At 34.5% G+C, this 16,631-nt stretch overlaps 1 protein-coding gene across 6 annotated transcripts in view; it reads right to left on the reverse strand.

Annotated features, from left to right (window-relative positions):
* Positions 1-16,631, reverse strand: part of MPDZ (multiple PDZ domain crumbs cell polarity complex component) — a 668,265-nt gene that overhangs the window by 606,879 nt on the left and 44,755 nt on the right. For all 6 annotated transcript variants that reach the window (XM_060409464.1, XM_060409468.1, XM_060409467.1 and 3 more), the window contains one exon: positions 7,568-7,668. The gene's annotated coding sequence lies outside the window, so the exon portion shown is untranslated. The remainder of the gene's footprint in view (positions 1-7,567; positions 7,669-16,631) is intronic.

Genomic DNA, 16,631 nt, shown 5'->3' on the forward strand with positions numbered 1-16,631 from the left:
GGGGTGCATTTATCCTTTTGGACCATGTTTTTCTCTGCATATAACCCAGGAGTAGAATTGCAGGATCATATGGTAACTATTTTTAGTTTTTTTAAGGAACCTCCATACTGTTTTCCACAGTGGCACTACCAACAGTGTAGGAGGGTTCCCTTTTCTACACACCCTCCCTAGCATTTATTGTTTGTCGATTTTTTGATGAAAGCCATTCTGACTATTATGAGGAAATATCTTATAGTTTTAACTTGCATTTCTCTAATAATTAGTGATGTTGAACATATTTTCATGTGCCTCTTGGCCATATGTATGTATTCTTTGGAGAAATATCTATTTAAGTAATCTGTCCATTTTTTCAATTGGCTGAGAGAAGTGTTTTGATATTCTCATAATAATTGTAAATTTTACTGTTGCTCATTCCGGTTCTATTTCACATATCTTATAGCTCTGTTATTTGGTACATACACACTTAGGATTTCTATATTTTCATGGTGGATTGACTGATTTATCACATAATATCTTCATCTGTCTCTGGTAATTTCCTTTGTTCTAATGACTCTTTAATTCAACATTAATATAATAACTCCTGCCTTCCTTTGTTTAATGTTCACATAATATAAAATGTTCCCTAGTCAATCCTCAAGGAAATCAATCCTGAATAATCATTGAAAGGGCTGATGCTGAAGCTGAAGCTCCAATACTTTGGCCACCTGATGCGAAGGGCTGACTCATTAGAAAAGACTCTGATGCTGGGAAAGACTGAAGACAGGAGAAGGGGACAACAGAGGATAAGATAGTTGGATGGTATCACCGACTCGATGGACAAGAGCTTGAGCAATCTCCAGGAGATGGTGAAGGACAGGGAAGCCTGGTATGCTGCAGTTCACAGGGTTGCAGAGTTGGACATGACATGACTGAGCAACTGAACAACATATTGTTATACTGAGTATTTTGAAGATGACACATACATGGATCATGTCTTAATGCTCTACCAATCTCTGTCTTTTAATTGGTATACTTATGCCATTTCATTTAATATAATTATTGATGTCTAAGGTTCAAGTGTGCATTCTAATTTTTGTTTTCCACTTGTATCCCTGTTTTTTGTTTTTCTGATGTTTCCCCTAACTCCTTGTAGGTTAAAAAATTTTAGATTCCAATTTTTGATATATTTATAGTATTTTTGAGTATGTCTCTTTTCATATCATTTTTTGGTGGTTGCTTGATGCATTCATAATATATACATAACTTACACAGACTACTACTGTCATCATTCACCCAGCTCAGCTGAAATATGGAAAACTAATCTCCCTATACCCTCCTGCATTTTTAATATGATTGTTGTAAATATTTCCTCTACATACCACAATGACAATATTATATTTTTGTTTCAGCTATCAAACATAATGTAGAAAACACAATATGAAAAAGAAAGTTGATTTTATTTATCCATATTTTGCTTATTATGTACTTTCTTCCTAATATTTAAAGATAGCATCTTTTATCATTTCTGTTTAGAAAAATTCTTTTAAGGTAGATCTTGATGGAAAATTATCTTGCTTTTTCTTTATCTAAAGATACATTAATTTTCACCCTTATTTCTAAAAGATATTTTTACTGGACATAAAATTTTGTATTGACAGTTCTTTTCTTTCTGCATATGAAAAATTTCTGACCTCCAAATTATTGTGATGGAACTTAACTATAATTCAGATTTTTTTTTAATCAGTGGATAAGTTGTGAAAGAGAAATTATATATTTTAAGACTTTATTCCTTGCTTTTAGTTGTCTTAAGTTTGATATTTCTTTGTGTGGAATTCTTCAGGTTGGTGATTTGGGGTGTTTACTTGGCCTCTTGAATTCATAAGTTTGTGTCATTTGCTAAATATGAGAAGCTTTGGTTGCAATTCTTCAAGTCTTTTCAGTCCTGCTCTCTCTCTTTTCTGCATCTAGGACTCTAATGACACAAATGTTCAATCTTTTGTTATAGTATCACAGCTTTCTGAGGTTATTTTTATTTTTCAGTGTTTTCTCTGTGTTATTTAGGAAGCATAAATTCTATCACTTATTTTCAAGTTTGCTGTTTCTTTCTTAAATGCCCTTCATTGTGGATTCATCTTGCCGTTGATCCTATCCAGTTTCTTTTTTTTTTTCTTCAGTTTTTTATTTTTTAAATTTTAAAATCTTTAATTCTTACATGCGTTCCCAAACATGAACCCCCCTCCCCATAACATCTCTCTGGGTCATCCCCATGCACCAGCCCCAAGCATGCTGTATCCTGCGTCAGACATAGACTGGCGATTCAATTCTTACATGATAGTATACATGTTAGAATGCCATTCTCCCAAATCATCCCACCCTCTCCCTCTCCCTCTGAGTCCAAAAGTCCGTTATACACATCTGTGTCTCTTTTCCTGTCTTGCATACAGGGTCGTCATTGCATTCTTCCTAAATTCCATATATATGTGTTAGTATACTGTACTGGTGTTTTTCTTTCTGGCTTACTTCACTCTGTATAATCGGCTCCAGTTTCAGCCATCTCATCAGAACTGATTCAAATGAATTCTTTTTTACGGCTGAGTAATACTCCATTGTGTATATGTACCACAGCTTTCTTATCCATTCATCTGCTGATGGACATCTAGGTTGTTTCCATGTCCTGGTTATTATAAACAGTGCTGCAATGAACATTGGGGTACATGTGTCTCTTTCCATTCTGGTTTCCTTGGTGTGTATGCCCAGCGGTGGGATTGCTGGGTCATAAGGTAGTTCTATTTGCAATTTTTTAAGGAATCTCCACACTGTTCTCCATAGTGGCTGTACTAGTTTGCATTCCCACCAACAGTGTAGGAGGGTTCCCTTTTCTCCACACCCTCTCCAGCATTTATTGCTTGCAGATTTTTGGATCGCAGACATTCTGACTGGTGTGAAGTGGTACCTCATTGTGGTTTTGATTTGCATTTCTCTAATAATGAGTGATGTTGAGCATCTTTTCATGTGTTTGTTAGCCATTCGTATGTCTTCTTTGGAGAAATGTCTATTTAGTTCTTTGGCCCATTTTTTGATTGGGTTGTTTATTTTTCTGAAATTGAGCTGCATAAGTTGCTTGTATATTTTTGAGATGAGTTGTTTGTCAGTTGCTTCATTTGCTATTATTTTCTCCCATTCAGAAGGCTGTCTTTTCACCTTGCTTATATTTTCCTTTGTTGTGCAGAAGCTTTTAATTTTAATTAGATCCCATTTGTTTATTTTTGCTTTTATTTCCAGAATTCTGGGAGGTGGATCATAGAGGATCCTGCTGTGATTTATGTCTGAGAGTGTTTTGCCTATGTTCTCCTCTAGGAGTTTTATAGTTTCTGATCTTACATTTAGATCTTTAATCCATTTTGAGTTAATTTTTGTGTGCGGTGTTAGAAAGTGATCTAGTTTCATTCTTTTACAAGTGGTTGACCAGTTTTCCCAGCACCACTTGTTAAAGAGATTGTCTTTACTCCATCATATATTCTTGCCTCCTTTGTCAAAGATAAGGTGTCCATAGGTGTGTGGATTTATCTCTGGGCTTTCTATTTTGTTCCATTGATCTATATTTCTGTCTTTGTGCCAGTACCATACTGTCTTGATGACTGTGGCTTAATTATTATTATATTTTTCAGTTCAAAATTTCTTTTTGGTTCCTTTTTATATCTGCATCTTTTCCATTTCTTTCCTGAGATTATCTATTTTTCATTTCTTCAAGTACATTTCTAATTGCTTACTAAAGCATTCTTATCATAGATGCTTTAAATCTTTATTACAGAATTCAAATCTCTTCCCTCATGGCTCAAATGCAAGAATTGCATCTATTGGCTTTTTTTTAATTATTATTATTCAGTTTAGAACTTCACTATGATGAGTGACTTTTACTGAAACAGAAATTTTAATATTCTGTTATAATATTCTAAATCTTACTCAGACATATTTTATCTGGCTGTACATGATAATGCTATGCCAAACGAAGGGAGGTGCTGCCTTATTACTGACTGTTGGAAGTTCAGGTTCCCCACTTAGCCTCGATTGACATAGAAAGGAGTGCTCCTTGTTATAAAGGGGTGGAAATGGGTGAACAGACATCTCATGTCATCTCCACCAACACAAGTAAGGAGGATCAGGACTTTATTTTTCCAAGTGAAGATGACAAAAGTTCCAGCTGTATACTCAATGTTCTCTAATATCATCTGTGTGTGGATTTGCACGGGGAGGGAGGATTCTATTTACTTTTCATATTCTTTTTATTTTGTTTTATATATAATACCCAAGGCTTTGAGTTGTATTTAGTAATAGGAATAAGGAAAAACTGGTCTACTCCATCTTCTGATAGGAGGCTCCTCTACTAGCTCCTTTAAGTCATGTTTCAGTCTATGTTTGTGAATTTAAACTTGTTTCTCATCTTTGTAATGATTTCATTTTGCTCTTCATATTTTCTCTGAGCCCTGCAGGCCCATTATTCATTTCTCTGTTTATTTCTAATCTATATTTTGAAATATTTTGGTAATTTTCCTGGTAGTGAATTCTCTTCTTCTAATTTTGATCATGCTATCAATGTACTGTTATATTTTTATTACTCAATGCTTTTATGTACAAGTTCAAGGGTCTATTATACATACCATAATTGGTTATAATACACATAATCCAGAACTGACAATGTGGGAGAAAGAAAAGGGAAAAACAGGTATCTCAACAGCAACACATTTGCTTTGAATGATAATATGTATTACCACAAGAATAAATTAAAACAGTAATAAGAATGTGAAAGAAGGTAGTGAGATCAGCAAGTTGGTGGAATAGAAATTCCCAGACATACCTTCTACCATGAGGACACTAATTCAACAACATAACAATTTCATATGTGAGAAATCTTTTAGGTCAGTTAAGAGTTTCCTTTATCTCCAGACAAATGTAAAACTAACTATATAGAAGCTAATAGCAAAATGTCTGGTACAGTTTCACCATAGTCCCTTCCTCTGGCACAGTGCTCCATGATCATGAGGAAATTCCAAGTTTCTAGCTTATTCCTAGGGAGAGAAAGTGAAGACTGGACTCTTCCCCAAATGTCCTGACTCTATGGAGGTGAGGGGGGCTGCTTGAGAGACTAGGTTCTTTCTTAGCTGTCCCAGAGGGTCCCAGCATACAGTGGACTGGGGGTTACTAAGAGCAAAATAATAATAATAATAATAACTAGACAACTGGCTGCTGCTTCAGAAAAAATGAAAAGATCAGTGATTGCCAGGAATAATGTGTAAGGGAGGGACAAACAGACAGAACACAGTGGAGTTTTACAGCAGTAGCTACTCTCTGTGATACTATAATGATGGATACATGTCATTATACATTTGTCAAAACACATAGAGTGTACCACATCAAGTACAAATGTAAACTATAGACTTTGGATGATTATATGTCAATGCGGATTCATCAATGGTAACAAATGTACCTCTCTGGTAGAAGATGTTGATAATGGTATAGGCTGTGCATTTGTAGGGGCAGTATATGAGATATTTCTGCACCTTCCCCTCAACTTTTCTGTGAAACTTAAATAGCTGTAAAAAATTTGTCTTTAAAAAGTGAAGGAGAGATACAGACTTTTTCAGATAAGTAAAAGCTCAAGGGAGATCATCACTACTACGATCCACTTATAAGTGCTAACGTGAGTCCTTCAAGTTGAAAGATAGTAGATAGCAGCACAAAAGCATAGGAAAATATAAAGCTCACTGGCAAAGATAAATATATAGACAAATATATAATACTAGAATGGTGATGCATAAATAACTTTTAATTCTGACACAGAAGTTAAAAACTAAAAGTGTAAAAACAAACAGCTACAAAAATACATTAATGGATATATAATATTGTGTAATTTGTGACACCAACAACATAAAATTTGGTGGTGGGAGAAAAACAAAAGTGTTTTCATATGCAACTGAATTCAAGAAGTTATCAGCTTAAAAGAGATTGTTATGTTTTGTGTAAGCATGAAAGCCCATGACAATCACAAAATACCTATAGAAAATACACAAAAGAGAATAAGAAAAGTATCAAAACATATCACTACAAAAAAAAATAAATGAAACACAAAGAAAGAAAGTGAAGAAAAGAAGAACAAAAGAACTATATGACAGACAGAAAACAACTGACAAAATGGTAATAGTAAGTCTTTCTCTATCAATAGTAACTTTAAATGTAAACAGATTGAACCCCTTCTTCTAAAGACGTAAAGTGACAGACTGGATTAGACAACAACAACATCCAATCATATGATATCTACAAGGACTCATTCTGGATTTAAGGATAAATCTTTGACACTTTCAGTGTAAAAGTGAAAGGATGGAAAAATATTCCATGCAAATAGTAACACAAAGAGAACAGGGGTGGACAAAATTATATCATACAAATTTATTTTAATTTAAAAACTGTCATAAATGACAAAAAAGGATATTTTATCATGATAAAAGGGTCAATTCACCAGGAAGATATAATAATTATAATTATATAAGTATCCAACACCAGAACAGCTATACATGTGAAGCAAGCACTGACAAAATTAAAAGGGCTTAGACAACATAATGTTAGCAGATTTAAATATTCCACTTTCAGTAATGGTTGGAATATCCAGACAGATCATTAAGAAAACAGAATAGTTAAATAACACTAGATTAAATGAACCAAACAGACATATACAGAATGTATACAGTCTTAGCTAGACCAAAAGAAAAAGAGAGAAGATTCAGATAATATGAAAAATTTTAAAAGACCCAATGCAACTAAAGTGACAGATAAGTACAGGATCTTAAATAACAACTATCAGCACCTATATATGTGAACAAATCATATAATATAGAAGAAACAGATAATTTCCCAGAAACATACAACCTACCAACAAGAATCATAAAGATGTACAAAATCTGAACAGACCTATAACTAATGGGAGAGTGAAACAGTACTCAATAATCTTTCAACAAAGAGAAGCCTAGGACTAATGGCTTCACTGGTGAATTTTACCAAACATTTTGCGGAAGAATTAACACCAATCCTTCCCAACCTCTTCCAAAAATTTGAAGATCACGGAATATTTCCAAATTCATTTTATGAGGACTTCATTATCTTGATAACAAAAGCAGAAAAAGACACTATTAGAAAAGAAAACTATAGGTTGATATCCCTAATGAACAGAGATGCAAAAACCCTCAATAAAGTGTTAATACTAGTAAACTGAATTCAACAGCACATTAAAAGGATTATACACCATGGCCAAACAGGTATATCCCTGGAATGCAAAGATGTTTCAACAAATGAAAACAAATCAATGTAATAAAGCACATTAATAGAATGAAGAATGAAAATCACATGATTATCTCAATAAATGCAGAAAAATCATTTGACAAAATTCAACAAACTTTCATTATAAAGAAACTCAACAAGCTAAAAATAGAAAGATGTTACCTCAATATAATGAAGACCATGTGCAGTTGATCCTTGAAATATGCAAGGGTTAGGGGGGCTACTTACCTGGACAATCAAAAATCCATATAGGTCATACCTTGGTAGCTGGGGGGAATTGGTTATAGGAACTGCTGCAGACACCAAAATCCATAGATATTCAAGTCCCATAGTCAGTTCTCCATATCTGCAGTCCTGCATCTGTGGATTCAACCAACATTGATCATATAGTACTCTACTTATTGAAAAAAAAATTCAGGTATACATAGAATCATGCAATTTAAATCCATGTGCTTCAAGGTTCAACTGTATGTGAAGAGCCTACAGCTAGATCATACTTAGTGAAAAACTGAAATCTCTTCCTCTAAATCAGGAACAAGGCAAGGATGTCCACTTTGACCACTTCTATTTACATAGTATTGGAAATCCTAGCCAGAGCAATTAGGCAAGAAAAATAAATAAAACATTCTAATCATAAAGAAAGAAGTAAACTTAAACTTATGTTTGTAGATGAGATGCTGCTATATGTAGAAAAGCCTAAAGAGTCCACAAAAAGTTGTTAGAATTAATGTATCCAATAAAATTGTAGGGCACAAAATAGACATTAAAATTTTGTTGTGCTTTTTACCAAATACCAATAAGCAATCTGAAAATTAAACTAAGAAAATAATCTCATTTATAATAACATCAAAAAGAATAAAATACTTAGGAATAAACAACCACTAGTCAAATATTTGTACAAGGGAACTATAAAACATTGTTGATAGAAATTAAAGACATAGATAAACAGTAAGACAAGCTGAATTTATGAATTGGAAGACTTAATATTGTTCAAATATCCGTAAACCAAAGTAAACTATAGATTCAATGCAATTCCTATAAAAATCCCAAAAGCTTTCTTTAACAAAAATAGAAAAAAAAAATTCTTCAGATTCATATGGAACTACAAAAGACAACAAATAGCAAAGTAATCTTGAGAAAGAACAAATTGACATCTCACACCTCTGATTTAAAGTCCAGAATTGAAAGAGACACATGTATCCCAATGTTCATCGCAGCACTGTTTATAATAGCCAGGACATGGAAACAACCTAGATGTCCATCAGCAGATGAATGGATAAGAAAGCTGTGGTACATATACACAATGGAGTATTACTCAGCCGTTAAAAAGAATTCATTTGAATCAGTTCTGATGAGATGGATGAAACTGGAGCCGATTATACAGAGTGAAGTAAGCCAGAAAGAAAAACACCAATACAGTATACTAACACATATATATGGAATTTAGGAAGATGGCAATGACGACCCTGTATGCAAGACAGGGAAAGAGACACAGATGTGTATAACGGACTTTTGGACTCAGAGGGAGAGGGAGAGGGTGGGATGATTTGGGAGAATGACATTCTAACATGTATACTATCATGTGAATTGAATCGCCAGTCTATGTCTGACGCAGGATACAGCATGCTTGGGGCTGGTGCATGGGGATGACCCAGAAAAATGTTATGGGGAGAGAGGTGGGAGGGGGGTTCATGTTTGGGAATGCATGTAAGAATTAAAGATTTTAAAATTTAAAAAATAAAAAACTAAAATAAAAAAAAAATAAAGTATATGTAACTTGTAAAAGGAAGAAATAAGAATATTCTCTAACATCAGATACAAAAGTAAACTCAAAATGGATTAAAGACCTAAATGTAAGATTAGATACTATAAAACTCCTAGAAGAAAACATAGGCAAGATACTCTCTGACATAAATTATAGCACTATTCTTTTTGGACCCATCTCCTAAAGTAATGGAAACAAAAGCAAAAGTAAACAAATGGGACCTAATTATACTTAAAAGCTTTTACATAGCAAAGGAAACCATAAACAAAACAAAAAGATAATCTATAAAATAGGAGAAAATATTTGCAAATGATGTAAGCAACAAGGGATTAATCTCCAAATTATACAAACTCCTCATACAGTTCAATATCAAAAGGACAACCCAATCACAAAATGAGCAGAAGACCTAAATAGGCATTTCTCCAAAGAAGACATACAGATGGTCAAAAGGCACATTAAAAGATGCTTACTGTGGTTAACTATTAGAGAAATGCCAATCAAAATGGAAATGAGGTATCACCACACATCAGTCAGGATGAACATCAGAAAGTCTATAATACATGCTGGAGAGGGTGTTTAGAAAAAGGTAACCTCTTACACTGTTGGTGGGACTGTAAATCAAGTATAGTCCCCACAAAAAACAGTATGGAGTTTTCTTAAGAAAAACTAAAATTAGAGTTATTGTATGATCCAGAAATCCCACTCTTGGGCATGTAACTAGATAAGCCAAAAGTCTAATTTGAAAATATTCATCCATCCCAATGTTCACTGCAGCACTATTTATAGTAGCCAAGAAATGAAAGCAACCTAAATGTCCATCAAGGGATAAATGAATAAAGATGAGGTGGGGTGTGTGTGTATATACACACACACACACACACAAATACACCGACATATGTCACTATATATATATATATACACACACACATATATACCACTATACATAGATATATGTGTGTGTGTGTGTGTGTGTGTGTGTGTGTGTGTGTGTACACACACATGTGATGCGGTAGTGGTGGTTTAGTCCCTAAGTCATGTCCAGTTCTTGTGACCTCATGGACTGACTGCAACCCACCAGGCTCCTCTGTCCATGGAATTTCCCAGGCAAGAATACTGGAGTGGGTTGCCATTCCCTTCTCCAGGGGATCTTCCTGAGCTCGGGATCAAATCCATGTCTCCTAATCACAGCAAATTCTTTACCACCTGAGCCACTAGGGAAGTCCTAATGGAATACTACTCAGCCATAAAAAATGAAATAATGCCATTTACAGCAATATGGGGAGAAGGCAATGGCAACCCACTCCAGTATTCTTGCCTGGAAAAATCCCATGGATGGAGGAGCCTGGTAGGCTGCATTCCCTGGGGTCTCTGCAAGCCGGACACAACTGAGCAGCTTCGCTTTCACTTTTCACTTTCATGCATTGGAGAAGGAAATGGCAACCCACTCCAGTATTCTTGCCTGGAGAATCCCAGGGATGGGAGAGCCTGGTGGACTGCTGTCTGTGGGGTTGCACAGAGTCAGACATGACTGAAGTGACTTAGCAGCAGCAGCAGCAATATGGATGAACCTAGAGATGATCATACTAAGTGAAATGAGTCAGATAAATATAAATTTATATGATATCACTTATATGTGGAATCTGAAACTATGATACAGACAGCAATAGATTCACAGACATCAAAAACAAACTTATGGTGATCAAGGGGAAGGGATAAATTAGAAGTTTGGGATTAACAGATGAACACTACTATATGTAAAATAGATAAACAAACATTATGCACTGTATAGTATAGGACACTATATTCAATTTCTTATAACAGCCTATAATGAAAAATAGCCTGGAAAAGAATATACATACCCACACACACACTCATATACACATAAAACTGAATCATTCTGCTGTATACCTGGAACTAACATATTGTAAATTGATTATATAACCATTAAAGCTAAATTTCAAAAAAATTATATTCATTACATGCTAATTTTTATATATTTCAGGGTTCATATTTTTGCATAGGCATTCCCAACTTTCCTATCACCAGATGTTGAAAAGACTATTTTTTCTCCAGTGAATTTTCAGTTGGGTGCATAAATACGAATCAATTTCTAGATTCTGTAGGTTCTATTAATCTATTGGTCTATCTTTATGCAACACTCCACTGTTTTGATTATTATACAATGACTTTAATATTTGGAGTTAGGAAGAAGTTCTCTAACTTTGTTTTCCTTTTCAAAGTTATTTTGCCTATTCCAGACATCTTGCATTGCATTTCTACAATAATTTTAGAATCAGTTTAAAAATACCTACAGATAAACTGTGCTGATACTTTGATTGAGATCGCATTGACTCTACACGTTAATTTAAAGGGATGGACATCTAAAAAAATTGTATCATTTGACTCACAAACTTTGTATATCTCTCAGTTTGTTTCCATCTTCTTTAATTTCTCTCAATGATGTCTTACAGTTTTCTATACATTGACCTTGCACAATCTTTGTCAGTTTGATCCCAAAGCATTTTATATTTGTTATACAGTGTTGAATGGTATTTTTAAAATTTTAATTTCCCATTGTTTTTTATTTATTTGTTTAATTTTGTAAACTGACCTTATATTCTATAACCTTACTAAATTCATGTTTTATTTCTAGTAGCTTTTTTTTAGAATTCATATTTTCTTTATAGAAGGTCATGCTGTTTGTGAATAAAGACTGTTCTCATCTGGTGGTTCAACTGGGAAAGAATTGCTTCCAAGCACACTTAGGTTGTTGTAGGAATTCATTCAGAGGTCATCCTCAGCTGCAAGATGTCACTTCTAACTCAGTGGTTGCTCACTAACTTAAGCCAACAAGCAGAATATCTAGAGCAAGTCTATCTTCATGGAAAACAGAGGCTTATATAGATAAGGTTTTTATAACTAGAGTGATGTCCTGTGACCTTTCTTAAAGTCAAGTCATTAGAAATAAGTCACAGGTCTTGCCACACTCAAGGGGAGATTACACAAAAATGCAAATACTAGAAAGTAAGGATTACTGAGGATCATCTAGGGCCTGTTACCACAGATTATGACATAAAATAGTAGTATTCTGGATTCTAAGTGTTTTGTTCTTAGGCATAGGAGCGAGTTGTGTGTGTGTCTTCTGTGTGTCTATGCCTGTGTTTCTTAATTTCTTAAAGGGAAAATGATCAGTCCCTCTGGGTTGTAGCCATTTCCATTTACAATTTTCATCTCTCTCCTTCAAAATTCACATTTGCAATGGCTAGTTTATGGTCAACTTGGCTAGGTTATCATATTCCATCATTTAATCAAATGCTAGTCTCAGTGATACTGAGAAAGTGTCTTGTAGATGTGGTTCAGTTCAGTTCAGTCTCTTAGCCATGTACGACTCTTTGCAACCCCATGAATTGCAGCACGCCAGGCCTCCCTGTCCATCACCAACTCCCAGAGTTCACTCAGACTCACGTCCATCAAGTCAGTGATGCCATCCAGCCATCTCATCCTCTGTCGGCCCCTTCTCCTCCTGCCCCCAATCCTTCCCAGCATCAGAGTCTTTTCCAATGAGTCAACTCTTCGCATGAGGTGGCCAAAGTACTGGAGTTTCAGCTTTAGCATCATTCCTTCCAAAGAAATCCCAGGGTTGATCTCCTTCAGAATGGACTGGTTGGATCTCCTTGCAGTCCAAGGGACTCGCAAGAGTCTTCTCCAACACCACAGTTCAAAAGTATCAATTCTTCGGCGCTCAGCTTTCTTCACAGTCCAACTCTCACATCCATACATGACTACTGGAAAAACCATCGTCTTGACTAGACAGACCTTAGTTGGCAAAGTAATGTCTCTGCTTTTGAATATGCTATCTAGGTTGGTCATAACTTTTCTGTAGATGTGGTTAAAACCTACAAATCAGCTGACATTAAATAAGTGAGACTTTACTCCATAATGTAGGTGAACTTCATCCTATCAGTTGAAGGTCTTCAAAAACAGATTTCCCAAAGGAGACATTCTGCTTCAAACCAGCAGCATCAACCCCTGCCTGATTTTCAACCTACTGGTCTCTCCAGATTTCAACCTTGACAGAATCCACAACTGCATGAAGCAATCCTTAAAATGAATCTCTTAATATCTAAAACATAATCATAAACATAAAATATATTGCAAAGTTTTAGTAATCAAAATAATATAGCATGAGCATAAACAGGGACACAGACCAATAGAATTATATAAACAGCCCAGAAATAAACTCATACTTACATGTAAGGTCAACTAATATTTAACAGGGGTGACAAGAATACATATGGAGAAAGAATAGTTCCTAATAAATGGTGCTGGGAAAACTGTATGCTCACATGCAAAAGAATGAAATTAGACTTATGTTACACCACACACAAAAATCAACTCAAAATGGATTAAAAACTTTAACTCACAATCTCTTAGAAAAAAATATAAGGAAAAAGCTTTATAACATTTGTCTTGGCAATGATTTCTTGGATATAGCATCAAAACATAAGAAATCAAAGCAAAAATAAACAAGTAGGAGTACATCAAACCAAAAGCTTATGCATAGGAAAGAAATCAGAGAGAGAAAAGGAGCAGAGTAAATTAGTGGCATGCATCCTAATTCGCTCAGTCATGTCCGACTCTTTCCGACTCCATGGACTATACCCACAAGGTTCCTCTGTTGGTGAAATTTTCCAGGCAAGAACTGGAGTGGGTTGCCATTTCCTTCTCAAAAATTAATGGAGTATAAGGCAATTTACAGAATGTGAGAAAATATTTACAAACCATATATCTGATAATAGGCTAATATTCAAAATATAAAAGGGTTCCTGCAACTCAATGGGGAAGTCCTTAGCAAAAAACAATAAACAAAAGAGTTGGACATTTCTGTGGTGGAAACATATAATTGATCATTGGGTATATGAAAGGATACTTAACATTACTAATTATCATGAAAATGCAAATCAAAGTTACAATGAAATATTATCTCACACCTGGTAGAATAATAATTATTTAAAATGAAAATAATCTGTTGGGAAGGAAGTAGACAAATTGTAACCTGGTGCACTGTTGGTGGTGCATATGGAGAATAGTAAAGGGATTCTTCAAAATCTTAATAGTTTAATGCAGCAATCCTATTCTAGGTATTTATCCAAAAGAATTGAAGTCAGATCTCAAAAAGACAACTACACTTCCATGTTCTTTGCAGCATGGCTCACAAGAGTCAAAAGGTGGAAACAATCTAAATGTCCATTGACAGATGAATGCATTAAGAAAATATGGTGTTTTTTAAAAATATATATATATACATACACACATACAGATACACATATACACAATGGACTATTATTCTGCCATAAAAGGAAAAAAAAATTTTGTCATATGGCCTAATGGGGATGAATCTTGGGGATATTAAGCTCAGTAAAATGCTTATGCTCAATCACATGATTCTACTTATATGAGATATCTAAAGTAGTCAAATTCATTGAAGCAGAAAGGAGAATGTTGGTTGCCAAAAGCTGGAGGGGGGAGGGAAATGGGGAGTTGTTGTTCTAATGAGATTAAAGTTTTGATCACGCAAGATGAGACAGTTGTAGAGATATTCTCTACAACACTGTGCTTAATTCACAATACTGTACCATACACTTGAAAATGTAAGAAGGAAGATCTTATATTATATGTTTTTAATACAATAAAAAAGAATGTATAAGTAAGTCTAAGCTAATAATAGTACCCATGTTAATACAAAAAGTACTGTATTGAGCCAAAGCTTAATATAATCCAGAAACACATATTTTTTTCCCCTCAGTGATCTTTGCTTATACATATGTTCACATAGAACTCTACACATAATTTTATTATTATATTTTTGTAGGAAAATATCATTATTGAAATGTGTGTATGACATTGCTATCTCCCAGCTCTTCCTTCTCCCTTGGAAGCGCTTATTTTTTAAAACACAGTGTTTCTGTTAACAAACGTCTTTAGGACTTAGAACTTCCTGCCCCATTGCTGATCGAATGCATGGCAAAGGGAAAGTGTCTTCATCGCTCTGTGCCTAAGAACGAAGTTTCCTCATATGTACACTAGAGTTAGTTACTTTTCCATATTTTATGGGAGATTTTAGACAAATTTAATAAGACTAATCCATGTAAATGTATTAAAAAAGTATATGGCCTATAAAACGCACCCTGTAAATGACATTTCTAATTATGCTTCCCCAAAGTATAGTATGATAAAGTCAGCTTGCTCTGACCTCAGTACTACCAGAGAGCAGAGTGCTTGCTAAGCCAGCATCAAAGCATGAGTCATCTCATGCTTTTACTATAGATAACTTGACTGGCTCATGCTCTGATCAATACGTGGCCCAATCTATTGTGACTCAGTAACAAATGGCCTATCACTTAGAATGCTTTCACTTGCAAAAACTGTCTTTAAATATCAAGAAATGTATTGTATCACATAAAAAGAATTAGAGGGCAGTTTGTGAGATTTATTTAGCAATTCAATGAAGTCAGCAAAGACATATGTCTTTCTGTCTTTGTATTTGACTACATTTTGGGCACAATCTTTGTCTTCATGTTGTCTCTCATAATCATCACAAGATGACTGCAAGAAACGGAGCGGCAGACTTGATAGATATATGATCTACAGGAGGGGGAGAGATGCTTATCTCCCAGCATGTACATATGTCTTTCCTTTCTGTTTGACTGGGTTCTTTAGGGAAAGAATCCACTCTTGGATGACAGGAAAATTCAAATTGATTGACTTACTCCAATCAGGATTCCCTCTGATATTGAAGAATGACGAATATCTGAACAAACCCGGGATAGAGTCAAGAAGAAAGAAATGAGGATGCATGCAGGTTAGTCTGCCTACCATATTGGCTAAGCTCAATTTCCCTGAAAATACACTGCAAACACCAAAGCAGTGTATGTAGGAAAGAAACAGTTCAGGTTAACATCTTAGAAGGATCAATTTATCAGGTAATTATTTGAGGTTTCATTCACTTCTGGCTTTGTAGTATATATATCTCACAAGGATTTTGAAAAGATTTCTCCCCAAATTATAGGCTAAGTTATATAAATATTAAATATAACATACATGTAAGTCAAAATAATTTAATTTTATTTATTAAACTTATTCCTTGTTATTTGTTTTTTTCTCAGAGCTAACAATATATCTAGAATCTAAATGTTGGCAGGATATATTATAAATTGAGTTTATAGGTATTCTTATTTTAAAAATTATTAGTGAACTTGAAACTGCACTGACAATGATTTAAATTTTACAATATTTTTCTGCACTTTACAAAATACTAAAAGTATATTTAGAACTAGCTACATAGTCAGTTGGAAGAAAGTGTGAAGGAACAAGAGTGTAGGTGGCGAGCGAATGTCTTTTAGTACATGATTGGACTTTGAGTGTATTTTAATATACTGTGGGTGTATCAGTTAAAAGACTAATTGTTAGCTTGAGAGAAGAAATGGAGACAAGTTTAAAAACAAAATCATGAGAATCATTGATCAGTTCTCTTTTATAATAAAAGAAAATGTGATTC

Source organism: Ovis aries, chromosome 2 (genome assembly GCF_016772045.2).
Source record: "Ovis aries strain OAR_USU_Benz2616 breed Rambouillet chromosome 2, ARS-UI_Ramb_v3.0, whole genome shotgun sequence".
NCBI lineage: Eukaryota > Metazoa > Chordata > Mammalia > Artiodactyla > Bovidae > Ovis > Ovis aries.